This window comes from Dendrobates tinctorius, unplaced genomic scaffold, assembly GCF_039654945.1.
Source record: "Dendrobates tinctorius isolate UK_male_01 unplaced genomic scaffold, ASM3965494v1 ptg000013l, whole genome shotgun sequence".
Classification (NCBI taxonomy): domain Eukaryota; kingdom Metazoa; phylum Chordata; class Amphibia; order Anura; family Dendrobatidae; genus Dendrobates; species Dendrobates tinctorius.
This window is the reverse complement of record NW_027361681.1, coordinates 5,616,040-5,630,590: the sequence shown is the minus strand read 5'-3', so window position 1 is coordinate 5,630,590 and position 14,551 is coordinate 5,616,040. Positions and strand designations below refer to the sequence as shown.

The 14,551-nt window shown below is 41.4% G+C and overlaps 1 protein-coding gene across 1 annotated transcript in view; it reads left to right on the top strand.

The window, feature by feature from the left end:
• Nucleotides 1-14,551, top strand: part of AR (androgen receptor) — a 540,464-nt gene that overhangs the window by 209,631 nt on the left and 316,282 nt on the right. The gene's annotated exons all lie outside the window — the stretch shown is intronic.

The following is a 14,551-nucleotide window of genomic DNA, read 5'->3' as shown; positions in this document are numbered from 1 at the left end:
ATGCATGTAGTATATATGTAGTATGTATGTTACATGTAGTATATATGTAGTATGCATGTTGCATGCATGTAGTATATATGTTGTATGTATGTTGCATGCATGTAGTATGTATGTTGCATGCATGTAGTATATATGTAGTATGTATGTTGCATGCATGTAGTATATATGTAGTATGTATGTTGCATGCATGTAGTATATATGTAGTATGAATGTAGCATGTATGTAGTATGTAGCATGTATGTAGCATGCATGTAGTATGCATGTTGCATGTAGTATATATGTAGTATGTATGTTGCATGTAGTATATATGTAGTATGCATGTTGTATGTATGTAGCATGTATGTAGCATGTAATTTTTTTTTTTTTTTTACATTCAACACATTAGCCAGATGATGGGACTACTACTGTCCCATCATTGGCTAATGTGTCAATCACTGTCATGGTAGCAGGCATCGCCCGATGGGACTTGTAGTCCCATCGGACGATGCCTGCACAGACCCCCGAAGCCGGCACAGCCCCCCGGCAGGCCGGCAACAGCCCCCTGGAGCCTGCACAGACCACCGGCAGGCCGGCGCAGCCCCCCGGCAGACCGGCACAGCCCACCGGAGCCTGCACAGACCACCGGCAGGCCGTCACAGCCCCCCGGCAGGCCGGCACAGACCACCGGAGCCTGCACAGACCCCCTGGCAGGCCGGCACAGCCCCCCGAAAGGCCCGTACAGACCTCAGAGAGGCTGTACAAGGCAAAAATAGGGTTTTTCTTATTCCGATACCGGAAGTCCCATAGACTTGAATGGGACTTCCGGTATCGGAATCGGCGATACCGATACTTTTTTTTAAGATCGGCCGATCCATTCCGATCCGATACTTTGAAGTATCGGACGGTATCGCTCAACTCTAGTCAAAATCCATCTGGGATTGTGCCTTGTGGACAGATGAGACTAAGACAGATCTGTTTGGTAAAGTGTATCATTATACTGTTTACCGAAAACAGAATGAGGCCTGTAGTGAGCTCTCTTGATCCAACTTTTGAGGCAAGGCTCCCTCTGGTGGATACTGCTGGTAGTGGTGCTGGTCAACATGATGTTAACCCAACAGCTGCAGAAGATAATTGGAGGAGTGGTGGTAGTGACTGGGACTACATAAGCGAGAAAACTTCTCTCAGTGATTGCCGGTGATACTCCTTTCTTTGCTTACTGAGGATTTCTGTCTGCTGCCTGATCCTGCATTTTTTCAGCTAAGTGTCATTTGCTAAACCCTTTGCATCTGTTTTTTCCTTGCTGTCAGGGGTCAGCTTGCTCCCCTTGGGGGCACTGTTTGTGTGCTCTCTGGCATTGTTTATGGGGACAACTGACACTGGTTATGGGGGCATTCTGGCACTGTTTATGTGTACTGTTTTACACTGCTTATTGGGCACTCTGGTACAGTTTATGTGTACTGTCTGACACTGTCTATGGGGACAATATGACACTGGGGACTGTTGTGAGCTCATTTTCTCGTTCACCTTTGATGTCCGATGAACTCCCTCTGCTGGTGAAAGGAGGTGGTGAAACTGATTTGGATGGGAGAAACCTGTCACCTGAACAGGTGGATTGCAATTGGACATCCGGAATCTCTGAGTGGATATAAGGCAGCCGACGCCCTGTAGGGTTGCTGGTGATTTCTCTGCTCTGAGCTCTGGCCTCCAGTTCAGTTTCTGTCTTCTAAAGCTAAGTTTTGCTCTGTTATTGTTCCATGAGATTTTGTCTGATTTGCTTAGTTTTGTGTTCTGCCAGCCCCGGCTGGGGCTCTGCTGAATTTCCATTTTTGTCCCTGATCGGTTAAATCTCTTTTGCTCTGTCTTCAGAATATATCGGAGTGCTGATATAGGGATTTTGAAGTCTAGTGACTTCAGGGCCGTTTTTCCTATCAGACGTGTTGGGACATTTTTGGTAGGGTTTTTGCGGATTGCAGCCAGCATCTTTTCTGTCCTTTCCTATCTAGTTAGTTCGGCCCCATCGTTTGCTCTGCCTGTCTTTCTGTCTGTGTTTGTGTTTTCATCTGTTTTCACCGACAATACATGTTGGGGGCTGTCTATTGCTTTGGGGTCTGCTCTGGGGCAGTTTAGATTTCCCCTTTCTTTAGGCTTATTTAGTTCTCCGGCTGTGAAGAGGCTTCTAGGACCACCGTAGGAACGCTCCACGGCTACTGTTAGTTGTTGTGAATAGGATCAGTGGTCTGCAATCCGCTAGCCACCAACCTCTCCGGTTTTCTGGACTCAGCTTGCATTTTTGTTTTTTCCTCCTCCGGTGACTCATAACAGGGGACAATATGGCACTGTTTATGGGGGAACTCTGGTTCTTATGTGTATTCTCTAACACTGCTTATGTGTTCTGTCTGGTGCTGTTTTATGGACAACCTGACACTGCTTAGGCTACTTTCAGACTTGCCTTAGGAGGCACAGCGCAGGGCTGCTGCAAAGCTCCGCCCCTGGCCGCACCTCCTCCGGTCAGCTCCTCCTATGGGCGCGACCAGCGTACCTTATATTTAGCATTGGGTACGCTGGCCGTGCGCTGGTATGACTTTGCCGGCGCGTGTGCCCTTTTGGCGCTGCGCCCAGCGCACAAAAACGCACTGTGTTGCGTTTTTGTGCACTCGGCGCAGCGCCAAAAGGGCGCACGCGCCAGCAAAATCATTCCAGCGCACGCCCAGCTGTTGTGAATGGGTCACCGGGGAGGAAAAAACAAAACAAGCTAAGTCACAGAAAACCAGAGAGGTTGGCAACTATGCAGATTGCAGATCCCTGATCCTAACCACACAACTAGCAGCAGCCGTGGAGCGTTCCTACGATGAACCTAGACGCTTCGTCACAGCCAGAGGACTAAATAGGCCTAAAGCAAGAAAAGGGGAAAACTAACTGCCCCAGAGCAGACCCCAAAGGAAAGACAGCCCCCACACATGTATTGAAGCAAGATGAAAACACAAACACAGGCAGGAAAATAGGCTGAGCAAACGATGGGGCCCAAACTAACTAGAAAGGATAGGAAAGGAAAGACACTGTATGCAATCTGCCAAAAACCCTACAAAAATAATGTCCAACACTTCTGATAACAAAATTAACCCTGAAGTCACTAGACTTCTCTCACTATATCAGCACTCTGAAATATTCTGAGACAGAGCAAAAAGAGGCCAATCTAATAAGGGACAAAAAGCTAATTGGCAAATACCGATAAATAAGAGTGGAACTTCAGCACAGCCCCAGCCGGGGCTGCCTGACCACACAAAAAACTGAATAGACCAACAAAATCAAGTGTGAACATTAGCAGAAAAACTTAGCTTGAGCTGACTGGAACAGAGCTAAATGACCAATGCCTTTTAGCGAGCAGCCGCTCCGCTGATGTGATCAAGAAGCCACAAAATATCCTAGGAGTGCATTGCAGTAAAGGGCCTGTCACACTAAGAGATATCGCTAGCAATATCGCTATAACTACTGACGTTATAGCGATATTGCTAGCGATATCGCTGTGTCTGATACTTACCTCCGACCGCTCCCCCGCTGGTTATCGCTGATCGCGCGAGAACGTCCTGGACTGTTTCTCGTCGTCTGCTTCCTGCGGCGCTTCCTGCTGGGTTTCCTGTGGAGAGACGAGCGACGCGTGGACGCGGGCGGGAGGACGTCAGGATCGCCTAGTGTGACAGGTAAGTAGCGACCCCCGTCCCCTGCGATGTCGCTGGTGAGATCTGCCTGTTTGGCAGCTCACTAGCGACCACTTCGCGATGTACCAGCGATCCTGACCGCGTCATATCGCTGGTCGGGATCGCTGGTACATCGCTAAGTGTGACAGTACCCTTACTTCTTGCTGACCTCTCCTATTCATTCCCTGAGTTCTTATCTCCTATCTTCCTCTTTATCTGTCTCTCTATCTTTTTACTTATCTACCTGGTGGCTCAGGGCTCAGTGGATAGCCTTGCACTGGGGTCCTGGGTTCAAATCCCACCAAGGACAACATCTGCAAGAAGTTTGTATGTTCTCCCCATGTTTGTGTGGGTTTCCTCTCACATTCCAAAGACATACTGATAGGGAATCTAGATTGTGAATCCCTATGGGGACAGTGCCGATAAGGTCTGTAAAGTGCTGCATTATATTATGGCGATATTTAATCAAGCATAAAAGAATAAAACATTTATCTACAGACACTACACTCTGAATGTGCTGAGATTTTTGCAGACATTGAGATATGAAAATGTGGACTGCATTACTGCTATACAGAATATACATATAAAAATGAAGGTACTTAGTTCATAAACTGGCCTCCTTCTTCAGCCTAGGGCTGTATAAGTGCTGGATCCTAGCTGCACTTTAAATTTGGAGGCTTTTGGCCTGGGAGAGGCATGATAAACATTGGGTTATGGTACCATCCAAGAAGTACACCTTGTCATAGCTGACGGACTCGGATGAAGTGGCCAACTTATGCACTAACCATCTTCATTTTAAAAGTACATTCTATATAGCAGTAATGCAGACTAAATTTCATATCTCAATGTTTGCAAATATCTCAGTAGTTACCGAGGCTGCTGTATTCATTGTTTTATATATTATGTAGTCATAGCAGCTTAATCCTGTTCACACATACTTTATTCTGGTCAGAAGTGCTAACTATCTATATAGCTATCTATCTATCTATCTATCTATCTATCTTTATATATCTATTATCTATCTATCTTTCTATCTATATATATATATATATATATATATCTATTATCGATCTATCTATCTATCTTTCTATATAGCTATCTATCTATCTATTATTTATCTATTTATCTAATCTATCAAACTATCTATTACCTATCTATCTATGTATCTATCTATCATCTATCATAGACAGAATTGTGGCAAGGCACAGATCTGGCCAAGGTTGCAAAAGAATTTCTGCAGTACTCAAGGTTCCTAAAAGCACAATGGCCTCCATAATCCTTAAATGGAAGAGGTTTGAGACCACCAGAAGTCTTCCTAGACCTTGCCAACCAGCCAAACTGAGCAATTATGAGAGAAGAGCTTTGGTGAGAGAGGTAAAGAACCCCAAGATCACTGTGGCTGAGCTCCACAGATGCAGTAGGGAGATGGGAGAAAGTTTCTCAATGTCAACTATCATTGCAGCCCTCCACCATTCGGGCCTTTATGGCAGAGTGGCCCGATGGAAGCCTCTCCTCAGTGCCAGACATATGAAAGCCCACATAGGGTTTGCTGAAAAACACATGAAGGACTCCCAGACTATGCAAAATTAGATTCTCTGGTCTGATGAGAAGATGATAGACCTTTTTGGAGATAATTCTAAGCGGTATGTGTGGAGAAAACCTGGCACAGCTCATCACCCATCCAATACAATCCCAACAGTGAAACATGGTGGTGGCAGCATCATGCTATGGGGGTGTTTTTCAGCTGCAGGGACAGGACGACTGTTTGCAATTGATGGAAACATGAATGCATCCAAGTACAGAGATATCCTGGATGAAAACCTCTTCTAGAGTGCTCTGGACCTCAGACTTGGACGAAGGTTCACCTTCCAACAAAACCATAAGCACACAGCTAAAATAGCAAAGGAGTGGCTTCAGAACAACTCTTTGACCATTCTTGACTGGCCCAGCCAGAACCCTGACCTAAACCCAATTGAGCATCTCTGGAGAGACCTGAAAATGGCTGTCCACCAACGTTCACCATCCAACCTGACGGAACTGGAGAGGATCTGCAAAGAAGAATGGCAGAGGTTTCCCAAATCCAGGTGTGAAAGACTTGTTGCATCATTCCCAATAAGACTCATGGCTGTACTAGCTCAAAAGGGTGCGTCTACTCAATACTGAGCAAAGGGTCTGAATACTTATGACCATGTGATATTTCAGTTTTTCTTTAATACATTTGCAAAAATTTCTACATTTCTGTATTTTTCAGTCAAGATCGGGTACAGAGTGTACATTAATGAGAAAAAAATGAACTTTTTTGAATTTACCAAATGGCTGCAATGAAACAAAGTGAAAAATTGAAAGGGTCTGAATACTTTCCGTACCCACTGTATCTATCTCTCTATCTATCTATTATCTATCCATTTAATATCTATCTATTATGTTTCTATTCCATATCCATCTATTATCTATCTACCTTATCTAAATATCTATTATTTATGTATTATCTATCTATCTATTATCTATATATCTATTATCTTTCTATCTATCTCATACTTAGGATAACCTTAGTATTTGCCATTTTTATGCTATAATGGCATATGTTTAAGATAACATCATCAAAATTTGAACCCATTCTGTATCTGGAAAATTGATCCCATAATAGTTTATAGGTGGCAGATGAGTGTGAAGCACCATCACAGCTTCTGTTTAAAGTATACTTTATTTTTATTTCTTGACATGCATGGTAAATGGAGGTAATTCTCGGAGAGTGAACATGACTGTAAATTATGGGTACTCGGCAGATGTCATCTGGCTTGATGAAGATTGGTTTAGCAGAAATTTTGGAAATCTGAAGATGTGAGAGAACAAGACAAATATTTACAGAATGGCGATATTGTGAGATTCTGCATTCCTGAATGGTAACCTTGTATACCAGGCGCAAAGCTGTTCCTTCACATGATACATTTCTAATTAGGTGTAATTATTGAAACTATAATTGGTGTAGTTAATAGCTGCTCTGGACTAGCTAGCACATGTCAAGGTGCTTTATGAGAACAGTTTGCAGGAAAAATGTAAACCTGAGTGTGAGAAGGTCTGTACGGACTCCCCTGCAGGTCACAATTTTCAGGCATAACAATCACAGAACATTAATTCCAACTCTGTATCCATGTCTGATGTGTGTCCAGGCACACTCAGCTATGTCCTCTCATATACTATTATTATACAAGTGCTTAACCCTGAAGAAAGTGTGGCTGCCCCTTCCCTTCCTTCAGGAAATTACAAAGATACTGATTTAGGAATTGATGTACACATTTGTATACTAATACAGTAGTGCCAGTTACCACAGAGACCACAGACTGAAAGCAATATTCCCAGAACTGCCACTGCTCTCCTACAAACAGCCTCCCAACCTAAGGAATATCCTTGTCAGAAGTGCCCTCGCATCACCATCAGAGACAGGCACAGTCCCCTGTAACAGTAAGAAATGCAAGACCTGCACCCACATATCACCAACAGATAAAGTCCCCATACCAAACACAAATCAGGACTATAAGATAATAGACTCTTTTTCATGTACATCCTCCAATGTCGTGTACATGATACAGTGTACAAGGTGCAATGCAGGGACATACTTCGGGGAAACTAAGCAAAAACTACAAACAAGGATGAATCTGCATAGACACACTATTAAAAGTGAACTGGACACGCCTGTAGGAATACACTTCTCTAGACCTGGACACAGCTTGGCAGATCTAAAAGTCCTAATATTGAAAGGTCATTTTAATAGTGACAGAGAAAGAAAAATTTGGGAGTTCAAATTTATAAATATGTTTCAATCTCTAACAATAGGACTGAATTTGACACCTGGATTCATGACTCATTACATGGACACAGTTCACACCTCCACAAGAAGGTCTTCAGATCTCTAATAGAACACTTGGTCCTCATCTGCATGTGTAACAAAAACCTTAATTTGATTTCCTTGGCCTGTCTCTAGCTAGCATCACCTCATGTCCTGTTATAATTCATATTTAAATGTTGTCATCTCTTCTCAGTAATTCACTTGTAATCCAGCCTGATGAAGGGGCCTTCTGAGTCCTGAAAGCTTGCTTGCAAATATAATTTCTCTGGTTAGCCAATAAAGGTATCACACCTTGAATACTTTTCTCAATTTTTTGGGGGGACATAAGTATTTACATCTATACTAATGCAGAAAAGCTCAAAAAATTATTCTTACCTCTTGTCTGCTGACACACAGTGGGTGTGTTTGTATATTTACATATTCATTTAATATTATGGGGTTTGTTTTTGCATTGTGCATTGTGGCCCCTTCTCAGGCTGTGCATCCTTATTCATCCATTTTTCCCCAAAAACATGGGTGCTATAAATTTTCCAGTTTATTTGAGGCCAAGTTGACAGATGGAGAAATAAATGAAAAAATATAGGGTCCATTCATAAGGCACACATGAGAGTCCATCAGCTACAACAAGGAGTACCCTTCTTGAATGGTACCATTACCCAATGTTTATCATGCCTCTCCTAGGCAAAAAGCCTATAAATTTAAAGTGCAGATAAGAACCAACTGTTATTAAAAACAGCAATAGGCAGATAGGAGGACGTGGCTTTATGCACTAGGTACCTTCTTTTTATAAGTATATTGTACATATCATTAATGCATGTTAAAATTCAAATCTCAATTATTACAAATATCTTAGCGCTTACAGAGGCTGCTGTATTCTATGGTTTGTATATTATGCATCTTTCGTGTCGCTGGATTCGATCCCTTGAGTTTGTGTTTGGGTTCTGATTTTCTGGCTGCAGTCTCCTTAGTTTAACACAGTTTAACACAGTTTTCATTTCTCATCCTATCACCTTTTAGGTGCAGCTTTATATTCTGCTACCATGCTGGCGTTTCCTGCTGGTGATAGATTCATTTGGATGTTCTGACATTCTGTTGATGTTTGGAGCTTGTCTGTGAGATTCCAGCTAAGGATTTTCGCTTCTCTGTTTCTTTGCACTACTTTGCACCTATCTTCTGTTTATCATTAGGAAGTAGGCAGTATATTTATTAACAGTACTAGTTTTATTCTCTGTATTGTATTTCCTTATTTACTTTACTCAATCTGGAATCTTTCCTTTGTTCAGCACACTTGTCTTGTAGGTAATTCACACTCTACTCTGCTTTCAGGTTCTCTAGGAGGAACATTAAACAACTTGTGGGCCTTTTAGGCAGTTTATTCCAGAGTTGCCTTCTCCTAATTTGTGGTTACAGCTATCTCTGCACCCACAGTCACCACTAGATACAGCGGAGTCAGGATATCCTAGTCTGTATAGGAAACAGCAAGGTCACTTGCAGTTTTTAGTGTATAACCTATTTCCCCTAGTGAGTTGCGGCACAGGCATAGCCGTACTAGGAGCTGTTAGGAGCATTCAGGGTGAGCCGCTGTCGAGTTGGGGCGCCATTGTGTTATCTTAGGTTGCCAACCTCCGCAGTCAGTTAGGGACAGATCAAGGACAGAGTAGGGCTTTTTCCAGTCTGAACAGGGATCTGTTGGATTGAGGTTTTTTGTCCGCCTGGTTTGTTCACTACCCTTGTGCTTTTGCAGTCATTACAGCATCTTTTCACTATAGCACATGCATAACATAGAATTCTGAATTGGCATGTCTATGGAAAAAATGCAATTATTACTCTATAATGCAAAATTCATTCCATACTAATTTCTGGAAAACACCTGTGGTGTCAAAATGCTCACTATGCCCCTTTATAAATGCCTTAAAAAGTTTAGTTTCTAAAACGGGGCCACTTAGCGAGGATTTCTTTTAATTTTTTTGTCCCTATAACTTCTGTAATTGTAGGTCAGTATTGTATAAATCACTAAATTAGGCCTTGATTGGCCTTGGTGTTCCTTATCCTCTGAGCCATTTCACGTGTACAGCATAAAGATTAGGGACACACATAGGGTGTTGTTAAAGCTAGAAAGCAAAGCATAAAAATTTACAAATTGTCCTACTACAGTGGCACAAGCTGGGTGCAATATATTGTGAATGGAGTTGTGATTTGTGTTGGAAATATTGCAATATTCACTCTGCAACATTCGTTGTGTACTCATTTCTGTAAAACACCTGTGCAGTTACAGCTGCATATAAAAGTTTGGGCACCCCTGGTCAAAATTCCTGTTATTGTGAACAGTTATCATAGAATCATAGAATCGTAGAGTTGGAAGGGACCTCCTGGGCCATCTGGTCCAACCCCCTGCTCAAAGCAGGATTCGCTAAATCATCCCAGTCAGATGTCTGTCCAGCCTCTGTTTGAAGACTTCCATTGAAGGAGAACTCACCACTTCTCGTGGCAGCCTGTTCCACTCATTGATCACTCTAACTGTCAAAAAGTTTTTTCTAATATCTAATCTGTGTCTCTTCCCATTCAGTTTCATCCCATTGCTTCTAGTCTTTCCTTGTGCAAATGAGAATAAAGTTGATCCTTCTACAATGTGACAGCCCTTTAGATATTTGTAGACAGCTATTAAGTCTCCTCTCAGTCTTCTCTTTTGCAAACTAAACATTCCCAAATCCTGCAACCTTTCCTCATAAGACAGGGTTTGCAGACCGGTCACCATTCTGGTCGCTCTTTTCTGAACTTGCTCCAGTTTGTTGATGTCTTTTTTAAAATGTGGTGCCCAAAACTGGACACAATATTCCAGATGAGGTCTGACCAAAGAGGAGTAGAGGGAAATAATGACTTCACGTGATCTAGACTGTATGCTTCTGTTAATACATCCTAGAATTGCATTTGCCTTTTTTGCTGCTGCATCACACTGTTGACTCATATTCAGTCTGTGATCTATTAGTATACCCAAGTCTTTTTCACATGTGCTGTCACTTAGCCCTATTCCTCCCATTCTATATATGCTTTTTTCATTTTTATTGCCCAGATGTAGTACTTTGCATTTCTCCCTGTTAAAAACCATTCTGTTAGTTGCTGCCCACTTCTCCAGTTTATTTAAATCTTTTTGAATCCTCTCTCTCTCTTCTCTAGTATTAGCTATCCCTCCTAGCTTTGTGTCATCAGCAAATTTAATCAGTTTACCCTCAATTCCTTCATCTAAATCGTTGATAAAGATGTTGAACAATACAGGGCCCAGGACAGAGCCCTGTGGTACCCCACTTGAGACATTCTTCCAACTGGATGTACAGCCATTTACGACCACTCTTTGGGTCCGATCACTAAGCCAGTTATGAATCCACCTAACAGTTGCCTTGTCCATTCCATACTTAGTCATTTTTTCAATAAGGATTGTATGAGAGACTTTGTCAAATGCTTTGCTGAAGTCAAGATATACTATATCTACAGCATTTCCTTGATCCACCCAATCAGTGATACCGTCATAGAAGGAAATTAAGTTAGTCTGACATGACTTATTAGTTAGAAACCCATGCTGACTCTGTTTAATCACTTCATTCTTATCCAGGTATTGACATACATGTTGTTTAATAATTTGTTCAAAGATCTTTCCTGGTATAGAAGTCAGACTCACCGGCCTATAGTTGCCTGGGTCCACCTTCTTCCCCTTTTTGAAGATAGGAACAACATTTGCTCTTCTCCAGTCTTCTGGCACTTCTCCTGTTCTCCAAGAATTTTCAAAGATTATGGAGAGGGGTTCAAAAATTTCTTCTGCTATCTCCTTCAGTACTCTGGGGTGTAATTCATCTGGACCTGGAGACTTGAATTCATTTAGGTTAGCTAAGTGTTTCCTCACTATCTTTCTGTTTATAGATATCCTGGATTCTTCTATTCCCTTAATAGGACAGTGAATAACAGTTGATGTTGCATTTCCTTTCTGAGAGAAAACAGATGCAAAATAGGAATTTAAAAGTTCAGCCTTCTCAACATCCTGTCTTACCATTTCATCATTTTCATCCTGTAAAAATCCTATAGCATCTTTGACTTTTCTTTTACTTTTGACATATCCCCAAAATCCTTTATTATTGCTTTTGACATCTCTTGCAAGCCTCAGTTCATTTTCAGCTTTAGCTAATCTGATTTGTGCCCTGCAGGTTCTGCAGACAGCATTATATTCTTCTTTAGATATGCCTCCCTCTTTCCATTTTATAAACATTTTTTTCTTCCTTTTTAGCATGTGCTTAAGTTCTGTGTTCATCCATCCTGGTTTCCTTAAATGCTTCCTATTCTTCCCTCTTTTCGGAATTGTTAACAACTGTGCTTTGAGAATTTCATTTTTCAAGATTTCCCATCCTTCCTGGACATTTTTGTCTTTAAGGATATCCAGCCATTGGATCCCTCCAATTCTCTTTCTGAATCCCTTAAAATCTGCCTTTCTGAAATCTAACCTTGACGTCTGAGTCTTCACAGGTCCTCCACCTCTAGTTATCCAAAATTCTAAAATAGCATGGTCGCTACCTCCTAGGGTCCCAGCCACTTTTACCTCCTCAACCATTTCCTCCCTGTTTATAAGGATTAGATCCAAGGTAGCAGTTCCCCTTGTTTTCTCCCTTACCTTTTGGAAGATAAAGTTGTCAGCAAGAGAGGATAAGAATTTCCTTGACCTGTTAGTTTTGCCTGAGAGAGATTCCCAACAAATGTCTGGATAGTTGAAATCTCCCATGACAACTATGTCATATTTTTTGGAGAACTTGGCCATCTGATGCATAAAGAGTTCATCTATATATTCGGCTTGCACAGGCGGCCTGTAGTAAATGCCTACAATGGTGTCCTTTCCATTGTTCTGTCCTTGTATTCTTACCCAAACAGTTTCCACAGAACTCCCAGTCTCTGAAGCTTCAATCTCTGTGCAGATATACGCATTTCGAACATACAATGCGACACCCCCTCCTCGTTTATCAAGTCTGTTTCTTGCAAATAAGTTGTATCCTTCTAGTCTTGTATTCCAATCATGTGTATTGTCCCACCAAGTTTCAGTGATTCCAATTACATCATATTTCTGTTCCTGTGTTAGTAGTTCCAATTCTCCTTGTTTGTTGCCCATGCTTTGTGCATTAGTATAGAAACATTTTAGTTTGTGATTGGTTTCTCTTTCTCCAATATTTTTATTAATTAGATTCTTTCGTCTTTGTTCTTCCTTTCCACTTCTAATAGCAGAGTTCTCAATAGCATTTGTCAGGTGTATGGCTTTTTCTGGTCTTTTGCTTCCCTTCCCATGTTGTTCTAGTTTAAAGCTCTCCTTACAAGTTAACGATGAAATGATCTCTAAGCGGCCTAAAGTTAAATATGACATGTCTCTGGATATCAGCTTCTGAGCTAAATACTGACTGATGGTAGCCAAGTCTTGGTATTTATCACAATTTCTGTGTTTTTTGTTTGTCCACCCTCTTTTTGGGGCTTGACCACAGGTTGTCAATGGGATTGTGGCCGCATCTTGGACTAAAAGTTACCGTTCTTACGGGTAATTAACTCTTTACCTTTTACACATCTTGATACTGCATTTTGTTCAATAACAACTGTATCCGTGATAAATACAAGTCTGTTACCGATACATGGCTTAGCTTGGGTGGATTCATTCAATCCCTCACATTTTGTGTGGGTGGATGGTTTGATCAATCCCATTCTTTTTCCATGAGGCCATATAAGATAACTGATAGTGGTTGTTGTCTATTTTCCGATATGGTGGCCTGGTCCTAATTTGTGGCTGCTTATTTACTGTCATTTTTGTGGATCACATTACTTTCCATACATGTTAAAACAATGTTTTAATGTTTGTGTAATTGATATTTATTAGATATATTTTGTATCAATAAAATTTGTATATCTTTAATATGTTGTAACTCAGGTTCTCCTTTTTTGGTATAAGGTTGTCAATGGGATTGAGATCTGGGGAGTTTATGTGCCATTGATTCAAAGTTTCAATGTTTTGTTCACCGAGCTACTTACTTACCACTTTTAACTTGTGGCAGGGTGCTCCAACATGCTAGAAAAGCTTGGTTCATCACCAAATGGCTTCTGATTGGTTTGGAGAGGTTGGTCTCGAAGAATGTTTAGATCCCATTCTTTTTTCATGGCATTGTTCAGAGGCAAAATTGTGAATGTGCCCACCTCCTTGGATGAAAAAAACAACCATATATGTGGATGGTCTCAGGATGCTTTGGTGTTGGCATAACCACTATAGAATGTCTGTGTTGGTTGACCAAGGTCATCCTTTAGTGCCATATCAAACTTATAAATAAACAAAGGAATATATATATATAAACATACATTGTGAACATATATTCCCTTAAAAATATTTCTTTAGTAGCATAAATTTTAAAAAAGTCACCTGTTCCCATGAAAAGGAATCAAAAAATTCCACAAATACTTGAATATAGAAGACCATAGAAAAGCCCTGCAAAGGAACTACGACAATCCTATCTGAACACCTTCCTTGCCGTGGAGGTTGACACCCTAAAAGAAAACGATTTTTTGGCGCCCCCACTCAACGTAGACTGACCCTTTCTCCCCTACTTCACCCTAAATGAAAGGTGGGAAAACAATAATTGATAGGAAGGGGATGAAGGAAGAGGAAGGAAGGTGTAACCAGCAATCTTTTGCAGGGAACTATATAGCTTCCTTTCAAACCCCATTAATGTTGATTTATGGGCACAGGATGCCAAACAAGTTTTTTCTACCAGTGCAACTCCACAAATTATAGATAATCCTTCCCTTAAAACCCTCTTCAAAGAGGTATATCGATGCTATAAAGTAAACATACGGTCTTGGTGGGAAACCAGGGGTTTGGAAAATACATTAAGAACAAAATAGTACCTAAGGGTTTACGAATCAATTTACAGCCATCACCCCGTACAGCAAATCCCCTCCTGTTGGCAGCCTGGACAAAGGAATCAGTTGAGGCTTCCATTAGGTTCATGCAACTTCTTCTTGT